Source organism: Aotus nancymaae, unplaced genomic scaffold, assembly GCF_030222135.1.
Source record: "Aotus nancymaae isolate 86718 unplaced genomic scaffold, 86718_ANA_hifiasm-v0.15.2.pri h1tg000108l, whole genome shotgun sequence".
Taxonomy (NCBI): Eukaryota; Metazoa; Chordata; class Mammalia; order Primates; family Aotidae; genus Aotus; species Aotus nancymaae.
In genome coordinates, this window is record NW_026988523.1 from 42,034,477 (window position 1) to 42,053,157 (window position 18,681).

The 18,681-nt window shown below is 40.2% G+C and overlaps 1 long non-coding RNA gene across 2 annotated transcripts in view; it reads left to right on the plus strand.

Annotated features, from left to right (window-relative positions):
* Positions 1-1,869: 1,869 nt before the first annotated feature.
* The window catches only part of LOC105728494 (uncharacterized), a 264,992-nt gene continuing 248,180 nt past the window's right edge, over positions 1,870-18,681 (plus strand). For both annotated transcript variants that reach the window (XR_010340487.1, XR_001110041.2), the window contains exon 1: positions 1,870-1,984. This is a non-coding gene — a long non-coding RNA (uncharacterized LOC105728494). The remainder of the gene's footprint in view (positions 1,985-18,681) is intronic.

Sequence of the window (18,681 nt, forward strand, 5' to 3'; positions counted from 1 at the left end):
GCAATAAATGGTCAGCTGCCCCTCTAGCTATTCTAAACCAGACTAGTACCTGGTACACAGAATAGGGCTGAAAAATCCACATTCTCTTCTGAAATATTTTATCTTCTGAATTCTAAAGATTCCATTTGGTGAATTTGGTGGGTGAAATACGCAGCTTTGAATAGAGAGACTTGAGCAATAGAAACCACATATCCTCAGTTGCTGCAGCCCTGTAGTTCTGCCCAGCTCTTCCCCTCCTCCACCACTGAGCTGCTGCAGTTTCAGCCCTTCCCTTGTTAACATGGGACCTAACGTCCTTTTCAAAAAAAGGACCTGAAGATGCAAAAGTGGCTGGCAGGTGCTTTGATACTTCCAGGATGTCTAAGAAATAATAATGATAACTAGCAATTATTGAACTCTTATGAACTAGGCCCTGTTTCAAGAAGTTTATGTATATGACACCACAGTCCTGTGAGGTGGGTACAGTTTTTGTACTCACTTTACTGATGGGGAAATTGAGGTTTGGAAAGGTTGAATAACTTACATAAATACAAACCAGGAAGGGAGCTGGGAATAACCATATCTAGCTGACTCCAAAGTTCAAAGCTCAACCACTAAACAATGTTTGCACTTTATAAAATCTCACCTCTATATAAACAGTAGTTTAAGTAAAATTAATGGAATGATGTGGAATAGAATTGGAGAGGGGGCTAATAGAACATGCCAGTGAATTATCCTGCTCACACTAGAGGTAGAGGAAGTGAGTGAACCTCCCCTTCTTTCCACGTTTGTACAATTTAGGAGGCAGATAACATCTTGGGGTTTCCTGATTCAAGGTCGCTGAGCTGGCATCTGCTCCCCAGGTGTTGCCCTTGGGAGCTGGTCAGTGGCCCTAATAGGCTTAGCCAGGCCTGGCATCAAGGACCATGTGATTTCTGTATCCTTTGATGAGAGTTCGCCTACTGATAAGGCAAGCTGGAGGGAATCAAAAAACTCAGTTGGGAAAAGATCAAGGCCTGCATTAAGGAGGAAAGAAATGTCAGTCACTCTGATAGGGAAAGAGATTTTCGTGTTTCATTGCACAAGCGCGCACACATGCGCTCAAAGCCTGCCATGTTTCAAAGCCTCCTTCAATGCCCTGGTGTTCGCTTGGAGGAAAGAGATCTGAAGCCTCTAAAAAGGCTGCAGGTATAGAGCAATTCACACAGGACACAGCCAACAGCCCTCTCCCACTTCCTTTCTCCATCTCCTTCCTCCCCCCGCTCGCCTGTGCTTAGTGGTGGTGCTGAGGAGATGTTTGTGAATGTGCATGTGTGCACATTTAAATCTAAACATAAAAGGAAGGGGAAAATATGTGACGGCTTTGGACTAAAGCAGTAACTATTCATAATGAATGGAGGAGTCATCATGAAAGAGCAGGAGCACTTTAAGAAAAGCAAACCTCCTGAGGAAGACAGCTCTGTGGATGCTGTTCAGGATGGCAGCTTAAAAGGCCCTTCGTTTCAGAGCCAGGAAGAGGCAGAGAAGAATTTGATATACAACACAAGCTCTTTTCTCTCTTTTTTTCCCCTCCTTTCCCCTCTTCTTCCTCTGAATCCCATCTTGGCTGAGCCATGGCAAAACTAAATTAGAAAAACCTGCAGAGCATTGAGAGTCCAAATGAAGCACGCAGCCAATTTATCACAACAGAGCCCAGTTATCTAATAAGCCCCGTATGTAATAAATGTGCTAAGTTCCCACCTTTAACTTCAGCACACACAGCGGCAGCCAATGGTGGGAGATGGCAGAGCCCGTGACAAGAGGATGATGTCAGACTCAGCCTGAAGCACGCAGCATCTGGCTTGCATCACTGGCTCTGAGGGGTGCTGAGCCAAGGTGGATGGAGCTGAGGTCTCTGAAGGCAAGGCAAGCCACTGCTGAACATTTAGAATTGGAGCAGATGCCTGTTTACAGACAGCTTTGTAAGCTGAGCAATCATCGTGAGAGCAGAATTGGAGAAGCTGGGGTGAGAACAAGTTTCTTTTTAGCTTTTCTGTTTTGGAAAACAAGCGTTTTCAGGAAGAACCTTTATCAGCACACGTTTCCTATCCGAAGTTGAACGTGAGAGTTCTTAGAGATTGTGCCTTAAACTGTTTTTGTGCCTAGCTAATAAGGAAAGGGAAAAAAATATCATCTGATAATGTCAGAGGGGTAGAGAGGCAGGAGATGGTATTCTTAGTTTACTCCTTGGTAATTGTGGGATAACAGGGTTATACATCAGAAATGACCAAAGGCTTGGGGGTCTAAACAAAATAATCAAATTGTAGGCCAGTCTTTCAGTTTATAAGGACAGCAGGACACACGGGGTGTCTCTGGAGTTCTCCTGATAATTAAGGTGATCTTGGTGGAACTCCACATCGTCTACACTCAGATCATTAGGTGGAAGTGTGTTTGAAACATAAAAGGTCGTTCCTGTAGACCAGTGGTTTTCAACTTCAGCTGTATATTAGAATCACCTGGACGGTTTTAAAAATGACATTCCTGTATCCAACTCTAAGATAAATTGATTTATTTTTCAGATATTTATTTAATGGGTCGGAGGTAAGGCTTGGGGAGAGGACATTTAGAAAGTCCACAGATGATTCCAATATGCAGCGGAGTTTGAAAACGACTAGTGAAGATCGGGTTAGAGTCCACAGAACCGGAAAGTACTGGAAATCCCAAGTTCTGAGATTGAGCTATAGGAAGTAGGAATTAGGCTTTAAAACATTGTCATTTATGTAGGTCAAAAGTGGTGAGTCCTCAAAGGGTCCTCTAGAGTTTGTACTTGCTTCGAGTCTTGTCCAATTGTTGTCTATATTCTCTCACCTAATGTATGACTTATAATCTGCCTATATCTCGAATGGATTTGAGATAGCTTACAATTAGAAAAAAGTCACACACATGTATACATATAATAAATTTTAGGAAATAGAAAACAGAAAAAATATTAAAAGTGCATTTAGGATTGACATATTAATATTATTAAACGGTATAATTTTGAGCTTCTGAAACTCCAAGGCAAAAGGTAAATTCATTTTCCGTCTCTTTAAAGACAATGCATACTCATTTTTAGGAACAGCACTGAATTCTGGATAAAATCTATTGTGTAGATTCTAATAACAAGAGCTTTGAGTACACAAAATACACAAATGTCGTTTTTGTTGAAGTTGCAGTGATGATTTCAAGGTTACTATATGGAGTCTTGGATAACTGAAACAATTTCTATGCCAAACAGCCTCCACTGGGGCCTGCACCCCGGTGACAAGCAGTGAGAGCTATAATGCCCGTGGGAAACTGGTGCACCCTAAACTGTCAAACTTCAAATTGGCCTGCTCTCCTCCGTGCCTATTTAAAATTGAGTTACTGTTGACCTATCGTCATCAGTACTTACGCTTCCTTTGTATTCTTTGCAAGGGGAGGATGGCTTTGTGATCACCGTGTACATACTTTTCTCTCTGCCCTCCTTGTGATCGAATGTGCATTTGTGAGACGGATTGGTGGGGTTAGGGTGCAATTTGGGTCATGGAAAGTCATTTTTCCCCCAGTTTGATTAGAATCAGTTCAAGATAATTTATTCATCTATCAAACTTTGATTGAGAACAGATTATGTGCCTGTCACTGTGCTAATCACGGAAATATCAATCCGTGGCAGCATGGAAATCAGAGACAATTAAACCAATAGACACTTGGCAATACCCTGTAATAAGTGTAATGGAAGCTTGAAGAAGACAGATACCGTGGAGAAAGAGAAGGAAGTTCTCCATAAGAGTCAGGAAGGGCTTCCTAGATTAGATGATACCGTGGCAAGGTTTGCGAACATGAGTCAGAATTTTCAGAGGGACTGTGGGGAAAGGCACAGCAGATGCAGGCACTGCCTGGGCAGATGCCTGGGAGCTTTGAGGAGTAATAGGCAGTTCTCTGCAACAAGAGCTTAAAAGAGAAGACACGTAGATAGCCAGAGAACGTAGATAGCCAGGAAAATAAAGAAAACGTTGTGTTCTAGTACAATTTTGCATATAATCTTTATTCATTCCACAAATATTTGAATGCCAAGTATATGCCAAACTTGGGGAAGGGGGAGAACCAGTCGTAGATCTGAGTCTATTTTTATAAGCTTTAAACATTTGCAATGCTGTTGTCATTTCTTTCCACCCTAGGCTAAGTTTAACCCAATTCTATCCTTCTGGGTGTTTCAAGCAGGCCCCATATGGATGAAGGCAGCTCTCTGCTCTCAGAAATCCACCCCGCACCCCCACCCTATTCTCATGAACCACCGGAAAGATAAAGAAAGGAAAGGCAGCATTGATTATTTTTCATTTAAGTCCTCCATCTGATTTTCTCTGAGGCCCCCAGAGTCTGTGCTAATTTGTATGGTGTGTCCAGGTCAATTCAATCCTTACAAATCTGTGTATTGTTGAAACTGGTGAAGACCATTGTTTGTCACTCAGGTTCAGGCAGGGTGATAAGAGAAAGTGAAGAGGGAAGGAGATGGATGGGCCTGACATTGCATTCACACTGGAGAAAACTAAAAATAGACCTGAAAGAATCCCCAGAGTCAGAGCTGACCATAACTGCCAGACCTATCCCCAGCCAGCTGTCCCAATCCTCCCAAAGTAGGCTGCATTCTGTTACCACCTTGCCGGGTTCTGCCTGAAACCCGGTGTGAGGCTGAGATACCAGGAACATTTTCTGCATCCCATGGGATCTGGTTCCTATTGTGTGTTGTCTGTGCTTTTCTCTTTATGGTACTCTGAGTGGATGGCATTGTGATTACGGTCATAAGTATTATTAATGATAGCAGGTATGACAATGAGTGGAGCCCAAGTCTCTAGCTTTGACGTCAACAGAGAAAAGCGTTTTCATTTGTTTCAAATGGAAACAGATGCATATTGCAGAGTTAGCAATAAGAAGAATGGAGACGGTGGGTTTTGTTCCCACACCCCCGAGCTTCTCTGTTAGGCAAATTTTTCCTTATGTGATGAACAGGGAGCCTGTTCTCCTCTGGTTCCCCGCCCCCCACCCTTTTTTTTTTTTTCCAATACCCAGGCTTCTCCTGCTTTGACCTGAGAATGGTTTTGCTAAAGAGAGAAAGGTAAGGGAAGATGTCATATTAGCTTTAAAGCTGTGCACCCTCAGTGTTTTTGTTTGAAACTTCTAACAAGGGAGTCGCCAATCAATTCAGCTCAATCCAATTCAATTCATAATCACTGTGTCTGTTACTAGTATGTGTAAGATGGACAGCTGTGCTAGATGGACAACTTTACATGCAGCAGTGCTAATTTTAAATATTCTGTGAATTCTAAATATTTTGTGATGTTTACTTTTTACATTGTTTGGATCTTGAAAAACATGGTTTACATAAAAGAGTGAAGATGCCTTAGACTTAACTGTTGGCATTTAAGCAGTTCACTGTAAAGGTGGGGCAGTTGAAAACAAGGTGGGACATCCTCTCCGAGGAATAGGAATGTGAATTGAGGTGCCACGTGCCCTGGGCTGGCTTGGCTCCTCTTCTTTCTGCCTCATGCTCTGCCCTCCTCTGGCCTCCTTGGGCTTACTTTGGCCAGCCCCACTGTCCAGCTCTACTGGCTCCTCTCAGCCCCTCACAGCAGCTTTCAATTATTCAGTGCCTGTGTGTCTGCTCCTTCTCAAGCATCCAGATTCCAGTCTACCTCCATGGAGTCTACATTGTTCCTTCCTCCTTGCTCCTATAATCCTTTGTCTTCTTAGCTTCCCCGATCTGTTCTTAGCTCAGAGTGTGGGCTGAGAGATTTCAGCATCTTTCTGTCTGGTATCTACTCCTGCGTCCAGTTCTTCTCCCCTCATCTTTACTTCCAAATTCCTTCTGGGAAGTCAAACCTTCCCCAAAGGAGGGGCTTGTGTTCTTCCATTTTTGTGCTGTCATTAACCCAGTCCTTATTATAGTGACTTCTTTTGTTTCCTTAGAGCTGAGATCTGAGTCACTCCAGCAAACTACATCTGCAATGCTTCACCAGTGATCCCACCCTCCGGACTCTGAAGTCAGGCTGTCCGGGTTAAACCCTGTGTGACCTTAGGAAAATTACTTAACCTTCGTGCCTTCATTTCTACTTCTTCAAAATAAGGAGAATAATAGTGGATATCCACTGCATAGTGTCCGTGTGAGGATTCAGTGAGATAATGCACGTACAACACTTCAACAGTGCTGAAAAGAAACAAACATATATGCTGCTGCTTCTTACTTGTTACCTGTAGGAGATATTGCTAGGCCGGGAGGGATTCTAGGACCCTGTGTGCCTCATAGCTCCAAAACTTAATCCTTTGTGTCTGTGACTAACAGCATAAAACCCGAGGTGGTAAATGCAGTGTTGGGTTCCTGTGGTTTCAGACTTTTTTTCCGGAGGTTTATGGCAGTACCAGAGTTGGTCGGGAAGGGATTAGAACTCTATTGTCGCTTAGTGTTTATCACGTCTATGTAAATTCTTGCAGGATAAAAAACACTTGGTAATTATGCTTGGCTGGTTTAGGAGAACAATTTTCCTCATACAAAATAATACCCTGACCTTGAAGAAAGAACTTATTAGGCATTTACCCTCAGAAATGACATGTAGCTTTATCTGCAGAGGCAGTAATAGATTAAAATATTAAAGTCCACGCAGGCAGAAAGATAGAGGGTCTAAACACTGCTTAAAATATTATTTAAACTTAATGTTGTATTTATACATTTAATTCATTTTTATTAGCTACCAAGATATTTAACATAAAATAATTAGAATCTCAAGATTAAAACCAAAATGGTCACAGTTTTAATTAAACCATCTCATAGGGAATTAGGCTGCATAATGAGAGGCAGCCTGGTGTAGTGGTGAGAGTCTGCTTGAGTCGGGGGACTGGAAGCACTGCTATCCACTCATGGATCTTTGGGAAAGTGTCTCTTGCTTCAGCCAACACCATGGACTTCATTGGTCAAAGGAGAGAAAATTTTGATGAGTTCCACTTTTTAACATAATAGAATTCCTCTGTTTCTGTTTTTGTTTTTGAGATGGAGTCTCATTTTGTTGCCCAGGTTGGAGTTCAATTACGTGATCTCGGCTCACTGCAACCTCTGCCTCTCAGGTTCAAGTGATTCTCTCACTTCAGCATCCCAAGTAGCTGGAATTACAGGCACCTGCCATCAGGACCAGCTGATTTTTGTATTTTTAGTTGAGAAGGGGTTTCACCATGTTGGCCAGGCTGGTCTCAAACTCCTGACCTCAGGTGATCTGCCCACCTCGGCCTCCCAAAGTGCTGGGATTACAGGCGTGAGCCACTGTGCCCAGCCTCCTTTGTTTTTTCTCTAAAGGAAATCTTATACAGAATCCTAATATAGAAAAGAGAGTAAAATTGGCCTCTGCCTACTCCCTATTCCCTATAGCAGCCAGCCGCGTTGCTGGTCCCCCTGCCCACTAAAGCCCCGAGGTACCATAGAATACAGAAAAAGAGCATACCATGAAAACTTGCCTAGGGGATCTCAATGTTTCTTTCCAGCTATAAAATTCTATGATTTTGATTCTAATATGTCCCTATCCTACATTTCAAAGTCTAGTTCCCCTTTTGTATTTTATTCAAGGATTTTTTTTTAAAAGCATCCATGGAGCTGGCTTTAGTAAAAAGAAGAAAAGAAAATAAGGAATCCTTTGCCACCTGAACTGAATGTCTCTCGTGTCCCATCTCTCCTTTTTCATCTCATATCCATTCTTCAATCACAGCTCTAGTTGGAATTTGTGATCCCAGACTTCTTTGGAGCTACCATTTATTATGATGGCTTTGACTTAGGCATTTAACTGACAAAACTCTCCTTCAGTCACTGTCCTCCTCAACCTTTGCTTCCCAGCTCCAGATTTCCATCTTTGTTGAACAGCCTGGTAATTTTTTTTTTTTTTTTTTTTTTTTTTTGAGACAGAGTCCCAAGCTTGTCGTGCAATGGCACAATCTTGGCTCATTGCAACCTCCCCCTCCCAGGTTCACGAGATTCTCCTCTCCTCAGCCTCCTGAGTAACTGGGACTACAGGCACCCACCACCATGTGTGGCTAATTTTCATATTTTTAGTAGAGACGGGATTTCTACTCCTGACCTCAAGTTATCCACCCACCTTGGCCTCCCAAAGTGCTGGGACTACAGGTGTGAGCCACTGTGCTGGACCAGCCTGGTAATTCTTAAGTTACTCATACCCTGGTTCCTATAGACAGCTGACCAAGGCTACAGGGCCAGAGAAACTTGATAATTTTTTGTCTATTCCCTAGAATGCTGGGCCTGGCTAAGATCTGATGTTAGCATTACATGTTGAGGAATAATCAATTGTCAGTTAAATTTACTGTGAAAAAATGTGATATGTAAAAAGTACTTGGCATGGTGCTTCACTTGTAATAGATAATCAATAAATGTTAGATCTGTCTTTCTCTCCTTTTCCATGCTTCTCTTCCTTTTAATCCAGGACAACTATATCCACAGATAAGGCCTGTAGTATGTCAGTTAAGGAGTTAGGTGGCTATAATTCCTTATAAGATTACCTTTAGCCACTGACTAAATTTATCTGATGACCTCTGTAAATCTTTTTTTTTTTTTTTTAGGTATCACTTTCTCTACATTCAGTGCCATATATATTATTTCTTTAAAACCACCTTTTAAAGTGATAATTTCTTCTGTAGTTCATATAAAGAAGGGAACATTCTTAGTATCAAATAACAAAATTGTATCCCATTATAAACTCTTATTTCAATTGCTTTTAACAATCTGCAAATTTGTCCGTTGGGACCACTTAACTACTGTGCTCGATTGCCCAAATACGGATTTGGAAAAGGAAATGATGGAGTATTGAGATACATACATTAAAATATTCTCACAACTACATTCAGCATTTAAATACCAGGAAAGTTGGTAGAAAACCATGGCTAGGTTTTAAAATCCCGAATTTTATAATGCAGCTAATTCGCAGTAACTAGGCTATGTACTGCCCCAGACAATGCTATTCAGGGATCAGGAAAAGGTGCCTGTTTTTCTAGGAGATTCTACCCCATGCCAGGGAACTAGACATGGCAAGTAAAGATTGGATTGGAGTTTTCAACTCTTGTGCAGGCTTTTAGATAAGGCTGGTCTGATCAGTAATCTGTAACTGTTGTAGAGGAGAAGTTGGGGTGAGAACAGCCTGAAGCCTTACTGGTTTAATCTTTCCCACTGTGTCCAAGGCTGCAGCTCTCATCTGCCCTTTCTATGACTATGACCGGGACGTTTCGGGCATCCTCGTCTGTCGGGCAGTTTTCTCAGCTGCTGCCACTTGAGCTCAACGTTCACACTTTTCAGTGAATTTCGCTGTGCTCTAAACTTTGAGTCTTCTCAGGCTCTTCCTCGTGGACCATCCACTGTTACTAAAAACATCTCTGGATAGTTGTAATTTGTTTTAATTTTTTATAAAAATATTAAAATTATCAGTTTTGTTTTGCAAGTAATGTGTAAAATTCCAGAAAAATCAGAAAATATGTCTCATAAACGTAAAGAAGTAAGTCACCCATAATACTATTAATAAGAAATAACATCACTGGGTCAATACTCAGCTTTTGCATGCACCCTTCTTAACTTCCTTATGTTTGAGTATAGGACTTATCATATTTATATATTCCAAAATAAATGTTTCCCCCCCTCCTGTTTTTTTTTAATTCACCTTCACCTCAGAAGGTTTCCTTTGAGATAAAAACAGACCCAGGTTAGGTTTTTTTTTTTGTTGTTTTATTTTGTTTTGTTTTGTTTTTTCAAAAATATGGAATGCTATAAAAAATTATGTATTATTCTTCATAAGTTATTTCGGCAAATTTGACTGTATTTTCAAACCTGCAGTCTGTAATTCAAACATGTATCTACCATGCTGAATCCAAAGTATGGTTTGTGCTTTAAGAAAATGGCACAGCAATCCCTCTGACTTCATGAAACAAAACCTGTTCTCCCAAGGCTAGAATGGATCCATGGGCTAGGGGTGCCAATAGGGAAGGATACCTCAAACATACAAATAAAAGTAGGACCCCTGTTATTTTTTCTTCAGGTGTGTTTTGGCTATAGGTACACCCATGGACTTTCATTTCATATCAGCTGGATCAGTACCCAGCTTTTGCCTGCATCATGTTAATTGAGTCTTATGCTTAGAACTCTACAATTCCAACAGCTGCTTCAGTAGAAATTTGGAAAGCACTGATTTGAAGTCTGAAAAGTAAGAAAGTAGGACATTGCATGATTGAATTGATTTCATTTCTAGCACTTTATGTTTTAATAATTGCCTATGTCCAGCATTCTCTCGTTACTTGTAGTAAAGAACTTAGTACCAGGAATGTGTATCTGCTGCATCACTGCAGTGCCTTTGAAAATAATCTCAGAATGCTTTATATTAGGGACTTTATCTTAAAGCTGCAATGTGTTTTTTTGTTGTTTGTTTAAACCTTAGACTAAATAAATAAATAACTTGCAAGAAAAATTTTAAAAATACAAATTACTTCAGAGATCATAAATTTTTCATTGCGCTCCAATAATTCTTCTGAAAACCCAATGCTAAATAAAAAATTACATTTGTGCATACTTATGTACACACACACAAACACATTTACAATTTGTTTTCCTAAAAAAGAATTAAAGACAAAAAAAGAGAGGAGACAGAAGAGAAAAGAGATACAGAGAAAAATGTGCCATAGTGATACTTTAAGGTTCCAATAATTTTATCATTATTAAAAATTGGTTCCTTAGGACATAAAATTACATTAGACAAATATATTTTGTCAACTGTCTTCACAGTTACCAGAGAAGGTAGAGTGTGCGTATTTGTGTGTTTGTGTGTGTGTGTGTGTGTGTGGTAGTGGTGGTGGAAGAGAAATGGGAGAATGTTGGTCTTCTAAACCCAATTAAAATTTAACGCTTGTCTTTTTTTAGCTGGCATCTTCGTTTTGGGGGAAAGACTGAGGAAATACAGTTCACGGATGCTCTTTACAAAACAAAGAGGTTTTCCTCCTTCTGTAGCTTGAGTTTGGCACAACTGCTGATCGCTCACATAAAGGCACTTGGGATGTACTTTTAGGATGTAGTGTTCTGAAATCTCCTTGAAAAAAACTCCTTACCAGCTTATTTATATATATATTTTTTCTAAGGATATGTTCTGGATGCTGGCGAATTGGTCTGCTTCTTAAGATTCATGCTAGTGCTTCTCTGATGGCCTCTATTACCCAATTTAAATACACAATAGTCAGAAGATTTGAATACACCATGTTAATCCAGCATCAGAGATCTCTGCTTGGCTGTTTATTGAAATAAAATTGTACCTGTTATGAACCTGTTACGAACTGGAAAGGGGCACACAGTTGCCGTTAACTGCTTTACCAAATTGATTCTGACTCACTCGTTTCAAAATGAAAATTGAAATGCTTTAGCCGTTTTTCTTGGTGGGGAATTTGCTTTACTTAGCACTAAGTGGGTATCATTTCTTGTGATTACAGAAAAATGCATCATAACTTTTGATTACACTGCTATTAAGGATGCATGGTAGCAATTGCTAGCACTCGTAAAGTACTGCTCGTGGGTTCTGTGTAACTCATTTTATTTGGAACTGAGTGGAGAAGGAGAGTATGGATGAAGTCCATGCTTCAAATCTTGACTTGCGTAATGAACTAATTCACCTGGAAACACAAGGGACTGGGAGAGCACAGTTTTTGTCAGTAGATTTTCTTCCTGCTTTGACCTTGGCCCCAGCCGCCACTTACCCCGCTGCACCTCTCCCAAAGTCAACCCATCAGCCATTCCTACTTTTTTATTCCTTTAGTAAAAATGTACAGAGGCATACTATGTATAAAATATTGGCTAGAAATGATGGGGTCAAAATGAAGGAATATCCCTGTGCTGTAGTTCATAATGCAAGACAAGAGATACCTACATAATAATTTATACATCACATAAATTAAAAGTAAATTGGATTAAAGGTGGAAAAGATGACCGGAGCCTGGATTTCTGAAAAATTAGCTTCTGTCCTGCTATTAGATTGTAAATATCATAAAGGCAGGGATCATGCCTATCTTGTTTCCTGCAGTGTCTTGATCACACAACCTAGAATATAGAAAGCACTTGATAAATAGCCATTCAATAAATGAATGACACACAGTGGTGTGCTAGTCCCAGCTTACACCTTCCTGCAAGAGCCAATTATGCATCTCTCTTCTCAACTCTGTGCTCAATGATGTTATGTTGGTAGCTTGAAATTGGTCATGGTTGGAGTATTTACACCACAAAAATTGGACAAGATGACAAATCAATGCTTTTCCCCCAATAGCTGGTTGCTAAACATTTACCAAAATAGATGAGAGAGCGAGAGGAGAGAGAGAATGTGAGAGAGACAGAGTTAAATGCATATTTGCTCTTAAAAAATGAGACTTTTGCTACAATACCTGTGTAACCATCTTGTGAGCTAGTCTGGCAACCAGAAAGCCTCCTTTGGCTTTGGCTAGAGGCAAGCTAAAACATTTCATTGCTCTATGTCTACATTGGGAGAAAGTAGAGTCTATACAATTTTTCACAGAGGAAGAGTAAGTCTGACAGTATTTCTCTCTCTGTGCTTGCCTATCATGTGCATCTAATGTCTTTCCAGGGGAAGCCGTGAGCTGCTTCTAGCCGTAACAGTGTGAGAGAATAAAACATGAAGCATCCAGCCTTCTGTGGGCTGAGTGTTGGAGCATGTCGAATTATCATTGTGAGTTCTTGAACTTCAGCATTGTGGCCTAATACAAATTCTTTCTCCTAAATCCTGATGTAACCATGGGAAGAAGTTGAAAAAGGTAGGGAAAGAAAATAGAGAAATCAGGCATTCAGGGCAGAGAACAGGGTATGAGCAAAAGCACAGAAGTGGAGAGACCTCGTGGGTATTCCGTGAGCAGCCCGATCTGTAGGGATGGACAGCGAAGGGACTTGAAGACAAGACCAACAAGTTTGGTCTTTGGTTGTCACAGAGACCATGAGAGGCTTCTGATTATTTCGGTAAGATAACTGTTGGTGGTATGGAAGATGGTTTGGGCGGAGTACAGAGACTGAAGGCAAGGCGGCAAGGTCCTACTCAGGCCAAAGGTAACAAGGATTTGAATTAGGACAGTGGCCGTGGAACTGGCGAGGAAAAATGTATTCAAGACTTAAAAGCTTATTTGAAAACGTGTTCCTTAGAGTAGGTGAAGGAGACCTGAGGGTGACACCAGGTTTTAAAACTGGTTTAATAGGATAATAGTTTTCCTACTAACAAAAACATAATAAAAATAGAAAGTCTAAGATACTATACTATAGCCAGCCTCTGTTCAAATCCCTTTTCCCGTTTCCTTTGTCATTATCGATAGCTAAAACCTCACCTTCCCAGGCTTCCTTGCCATGTGATAGAGATGGTCATATCCAGACAAGGTACTGAACAATGAAACATAAATGGAAGTCTGTTGTGATTTCTGGATACACCTTTTGTTTTCCTTATGGAGGAGCTACTTCTTCCATTTTTTGTCCTTATTTCTCCTGCCTGGAAAGCAGTGATGATGTTTCAATTATAGTTAGCATACTGGGATCATGAAGGAAAGGCCAAAAGTATTTAGAACTTCCAGCCTTGGTGTCCTTGACTCACTAAAGTCAAGTCAGCACTGTCTACCTATGGATTTCTTGTTGCTGAAAAATTAAAACAAACGGCACCACCACCAACAAGCACAGCACTTTGTATGTTAGGCTCAGTTTCTTTTCACTTATAATTGAATGCAATGTTGTAGTTAATACAGTCGGTAACGATGGTGAATTTGGACTTAGACATGTTAAATTTGAGAGTAATCACAGAATATCTGGGCAGAAAATGTCAGCAAAGATTTAAAAATTGTAACCTAGCTGCACATACAGAGTACATGAAAAGAAAAAAAAAAATGCTTGTACTTACCCCTGGTTAATTAAATCTGAATCTCTAGGCATGAAGTCCAAGTGACTCTGATGTTTAGGTGGGGTTGAGAATAAGTAGTTTTGAGCAGACAGCTCTGGAGATGTGGATAAAGCCATCTCTCTAATAGTTGGAGCTGGGGAATGAATAAAATCTCTGATGGAGAAGACTGAGAAAGGAGCAAAGGAGAATCTTGAATAAATTGGAAATAAAACTTGAAGGGGAAGAGGAGTGGGGGAGGACTAATGGTGCTGTTGAGGAGGAAGCAGTAATATTAATAAAATTGTGCTGCATGTTGAGCACTTCACGTAACATGTAAGTTAATCACCTTCCCCAGGGTTCCACAAAAATCAGGACATTGATCCAGGTTTGTTTGACTATGTAAAGTCTTTCTCACTTCACAGTTGACTTGCTACTCAGTAAATCCAGTATGATTTTTGAAAGTCCATATTCTTTTAAACTTTTTTTTTGCAATGTGTGATACTCTTGGCCATTTCTCATCTTCATTTCTTAAAACTCTTCTACTTTGGCTTCCATTATTCAACAGAACACTAGCTTGGTTTTCTTGTAAATATAACTAAGATTTCGTAAGCATAACTGTATGTCAGGCACAGTTCTAAGCATGTTGTAAGTATTCACTCATGTAATGCTAACAACAGCTCTATGAGGCAGGTACCATAGACTTTTTTTTTTCTTTCCCCCCACAAGAAATTGAATGTACAGGCCAAAGTCACAGAGCTGGCAAGTGGCTGAGCTAGTATTAAACCAGGCAATGTTGCTCGAGTCTGTGTTCTTAACTACTGATCTGTGTAGTATGATGCTTAAATATATGTTTTGAAGTCAAATGGGTCTGGGTTACAAGGCTAACTAATTTGTTAGCTGTGTGGCCTGAGGTGAGTCATTTAACCTCTCAGAGGTGGGGATATGTAATGGTAGAGAAGGAAGTCAAGAGTCCTTGTCTTGATATCTCTATTTCCACAGAGAATTAGGAGGTAAGATCATAAGAGAAGTACTGGGATGAGAAGTTGAGGACTGTTTGAAATAGTTCTTGGAGGGAATGGACGAGATTGCTATCTATGGACGTACTGACAGTTCTTGTGGTACTATGGGGAGAGGCAGGCTGAGTTTGGAAACCAAGAAGCTGTGGCACCAAGATGAGAGACTATGGGGTTTTCTCCAGTAGAGCTCGAAGGTCTAGATTGAGGATTAGAAAAGGTAAATAGTTGAATTGATTTAGAATTGGATGATTGAGCATAAAGAAAAGACAAGAGGTAAGTTGACTGAGGATGATGAGAAAGGTTGATGATGTAATTTGTTTTATGGGCTTGGTAAGTAAAGAACCAAAATCAAGAAGAGGCAAATTTGAGAGAAAATTGGGATCAAGAAAATGGTGCTCTGGATGAAATTGGAACAACATTATTCAAGTCAGGGAGTGGTAGAATTAGAAGATTAGGAGGTTGTGACTGGTGCAAACATAGATGCTGGGATGCTTTCAATTAATAGTCTACAAAGTAGAGCAGTTCCCTGTGGGTTGAGGAGCCGGGGGCGGGGGGGGGTGTGTGGTGTGGCCATTAGTGTGAATTATTCCAGTGGAGTTAAAAATGACTGGAATTGAAGAGGGAGGGAATTGAGACAAAGCTGATGGATGATGCTCTTTATAGGGAAACTAAAGCCACCCAGGGTGGTTATAAAATCTGGATTAGAGCAATTGACTGAACCAAATACAAAACCTTCAGTCAAGATTACTAGAATGCTGGCAGATGACAATGGGGTGAGGGAGAAGAAAACTTACTAGATGTTTTAAGGCTCTACAGATAAGATATTTACATAAGAGCAGGAAGAAAATGTCTGGAAAACAGGACATCTTGAAATTCTGAAATATAAGAGAGAAAGAGAAAATGCAGAGGACTTTGAAATGTGAAGGGGCTAAGTTAGATTTATTATCAAAGGAATTTTAGAGGTAGAAGGAGATGAGGGATCACCTACTTTTAATTTCTTGTTTCAAATGGTAAAGAATGAGAGAGGCAAACTATTCTCAAATTTATACCGCTAGTTAGCAGAACCTGGGATTACGCATTCACTGGTTATTTGTTATTAGTTCATCAAATATTTATTGAGCAACTAATGTCAAGCTCTAAGGATACCAACTTGGATAAACCTCAGTACCTGTCCTCAGGGAACTTACAGCATGGTAGAGAGAGGTGGACAAAGTTCAAAAAGTAATTATAATGTGATGATATAAAGGCTAGGACAGAGCCTTATAAAGGATGCTTTGGAAGTTAGAAAATGAGCCTCATTCCTGGAGGGAAGGAGACGGAGAGTTGGTTGATTGTGGTGTGGATCCAGGTAGAACTGGAGCAATAGAGCTAGCACATGCTAAATTTGAGCACATTAGACAAAGGTGCTTTTTATTTCAGGCCAATGTGGCACCTAGCCAGGGCATGGAGCTCAGCAAATTGACCCTAAGCTGCATTTTCTCTAGCTCTTTCCTACTTTTCCTCAACCTTCATAAATGTAAGTGGCAATTCTGGGTAGGGGTAGGTAGAATGCTTGTTATCAGGGAAGACTTCCCAAAGGAGGTGGATTTGAACCATTCTTTGCTTTCAAGTCCAAAGCTCCATTTGAAAACAGTTTTAAAACAGGAGAACCAGGGACAGAAGATACTTTTACTGAATTTACATTGGAAGCAATTTTTAGTCTCTCAGTCCATCCAGCTGTGGTAGTCTACGATGCTCCCTGGCATCCGAAAGGAAGGGTGATAGAGCAGTACTTTGGAAACACTGATGGTCATAAATGGTAAAGTGGTTTGGACCCAAAGAAGAATTATAATAACCAAATCTCTCTTCCTGGCCATGCAGTCATAGCCACAGAGCAGTTTTTCTTAAAGAAAAAGGATATAATGTAATGAGAGAAATTAGAAGAAAGTGTGAACTAGCCAAAGGAAGACAATATTAGAAGCAAACTCTTAGTGAGAATAGGTGTAGTAATGTGGGAAAACCTCTAAATCTCAGCAGCTTAAAATACCAGTGGTTTATTTCTCTTGCTGCTATGTGTCACGTGTCGGCTACAGCTTCTGCTTCACATCATTACCTGGTCAGAGATGCAGACTAAAGGAACCCTGAGAGAATGTGCAGTGTCCTACACTGAGAATAGAATGCCTCTGTCCCCAAGTGGCACATGGCACTTCCGCTCAGTTTTCTTGGTCAAAGCAAGTCAGATGCCATGTTCAACTTCATGGGAGTAAGGAGGTACAACCTTGCTGTGGGCTGGTGAGGAGCAGAATTAAAGTATTTGGTACATAAAATGAAGACTACCAGACTTACTACAGCATCTTTAATGCTGTTCCTCCCTTCATCAACCTACTCCATAAACTTCTACCTAGTAATCTTCCTAACACATAGAATTCTTCTACCTAAAATCCCTCACACATCCTCTTTACCTTATGAATTACACCCCGAATCTTTAGCTTCACATGGCAGGTTTCTTACCATCTATTCCCGGGATAATGTGGGATGTTGACCCTCACTCTCTACTCGCTATTCACCTATACCCAACTCTATCTTTATGATTTAGGTTTTCATTCACTTTTCAAAAGTAAGCCCCACAAAACAAAGGGTTTTTCAGTTTTTCCCTTTGACATCAGGATCTTGTCAGTGTTTTCCAAAGCATGCTTTATATAATAGAAGTTTATACCCATGCCTCTTTCCCATTATACAGGAAATTCTTTGAAGACAAAAACAGTGTTTTGTCGTTATACGGTTCCGTTTGTCAAGCTTTGAGCACAGTGCTTGATGCGTAGAAGGTATTCAGTTCATTGAAGGATCTTATGTTGCCTTTCTTGATTTGATCTGGTTGAACCTTAATCTACTCTCTTCTTCTTGATGCCTGTTTGTAGCACCCAAGGATGTTCATGGTCAAAGTAGAGGTACCCTGTTTGTGCTCACGATTAATGCCCCGAGTCAGATGCTCGATATTGGGAGCTGAATTGTTTTTAACTGTTGCTATTAAAAATAAATAGGGATTATAATTAGTTGGAAAGTCATGAGGAAACGAGGAGAAAGAAATAGAGAGAAATTATATACTCCTTTCTAAGAAAATCAGAATGATAGCTACCATCAGACAAATTTTCATAGATAACTGCATTTTAAATTTTGTTTTCCTCACTAGACTGTGGCTATTTCGAGACAATGAAGCACATTGAGTCATCTTTATATACACACATCTTTATATAAAGTACATACACCATGGTGTTCAATACAAATGAGTTTCTCTTCTATTTTCTGTTAAATCTTGGCTTCTCCCTGGTTATGTATGTAGGTTGTGATCATACGGGGCTAAATCAGAATGTTCATTTTATAATATTGGACATGTCAGAGACCTAAGAAACTATTTACCTTTTCTTATCTTATTGGTGAAGAAACAGATCCAGAGAGAAGAAGCACTTTCCTTTCAAGTATGCTATGTGAATATTCACAGATTTCATCAACCTCTTTCCTTCCCAAAAGTCTAAAATGCAAAATGATAACGATGACTAATGATTGGATTCGTTAGTGAGATCAGAGTAATCACTTTTTTGAGTTTACTGAGTAGATGTTAAGTGTCAGTTACCTTGCAGATTGCTGGAAATTGAAAGAAAAAGGACACAATTTTCTTTATATAACTGCTCTGAGTTCAGTTTACAGTGTGTAAGGTTCCCTGCTGGGTGCTGAGTGGGAGGCTATTCACCACCCTACTGTTCCATAGAGATGTTTTA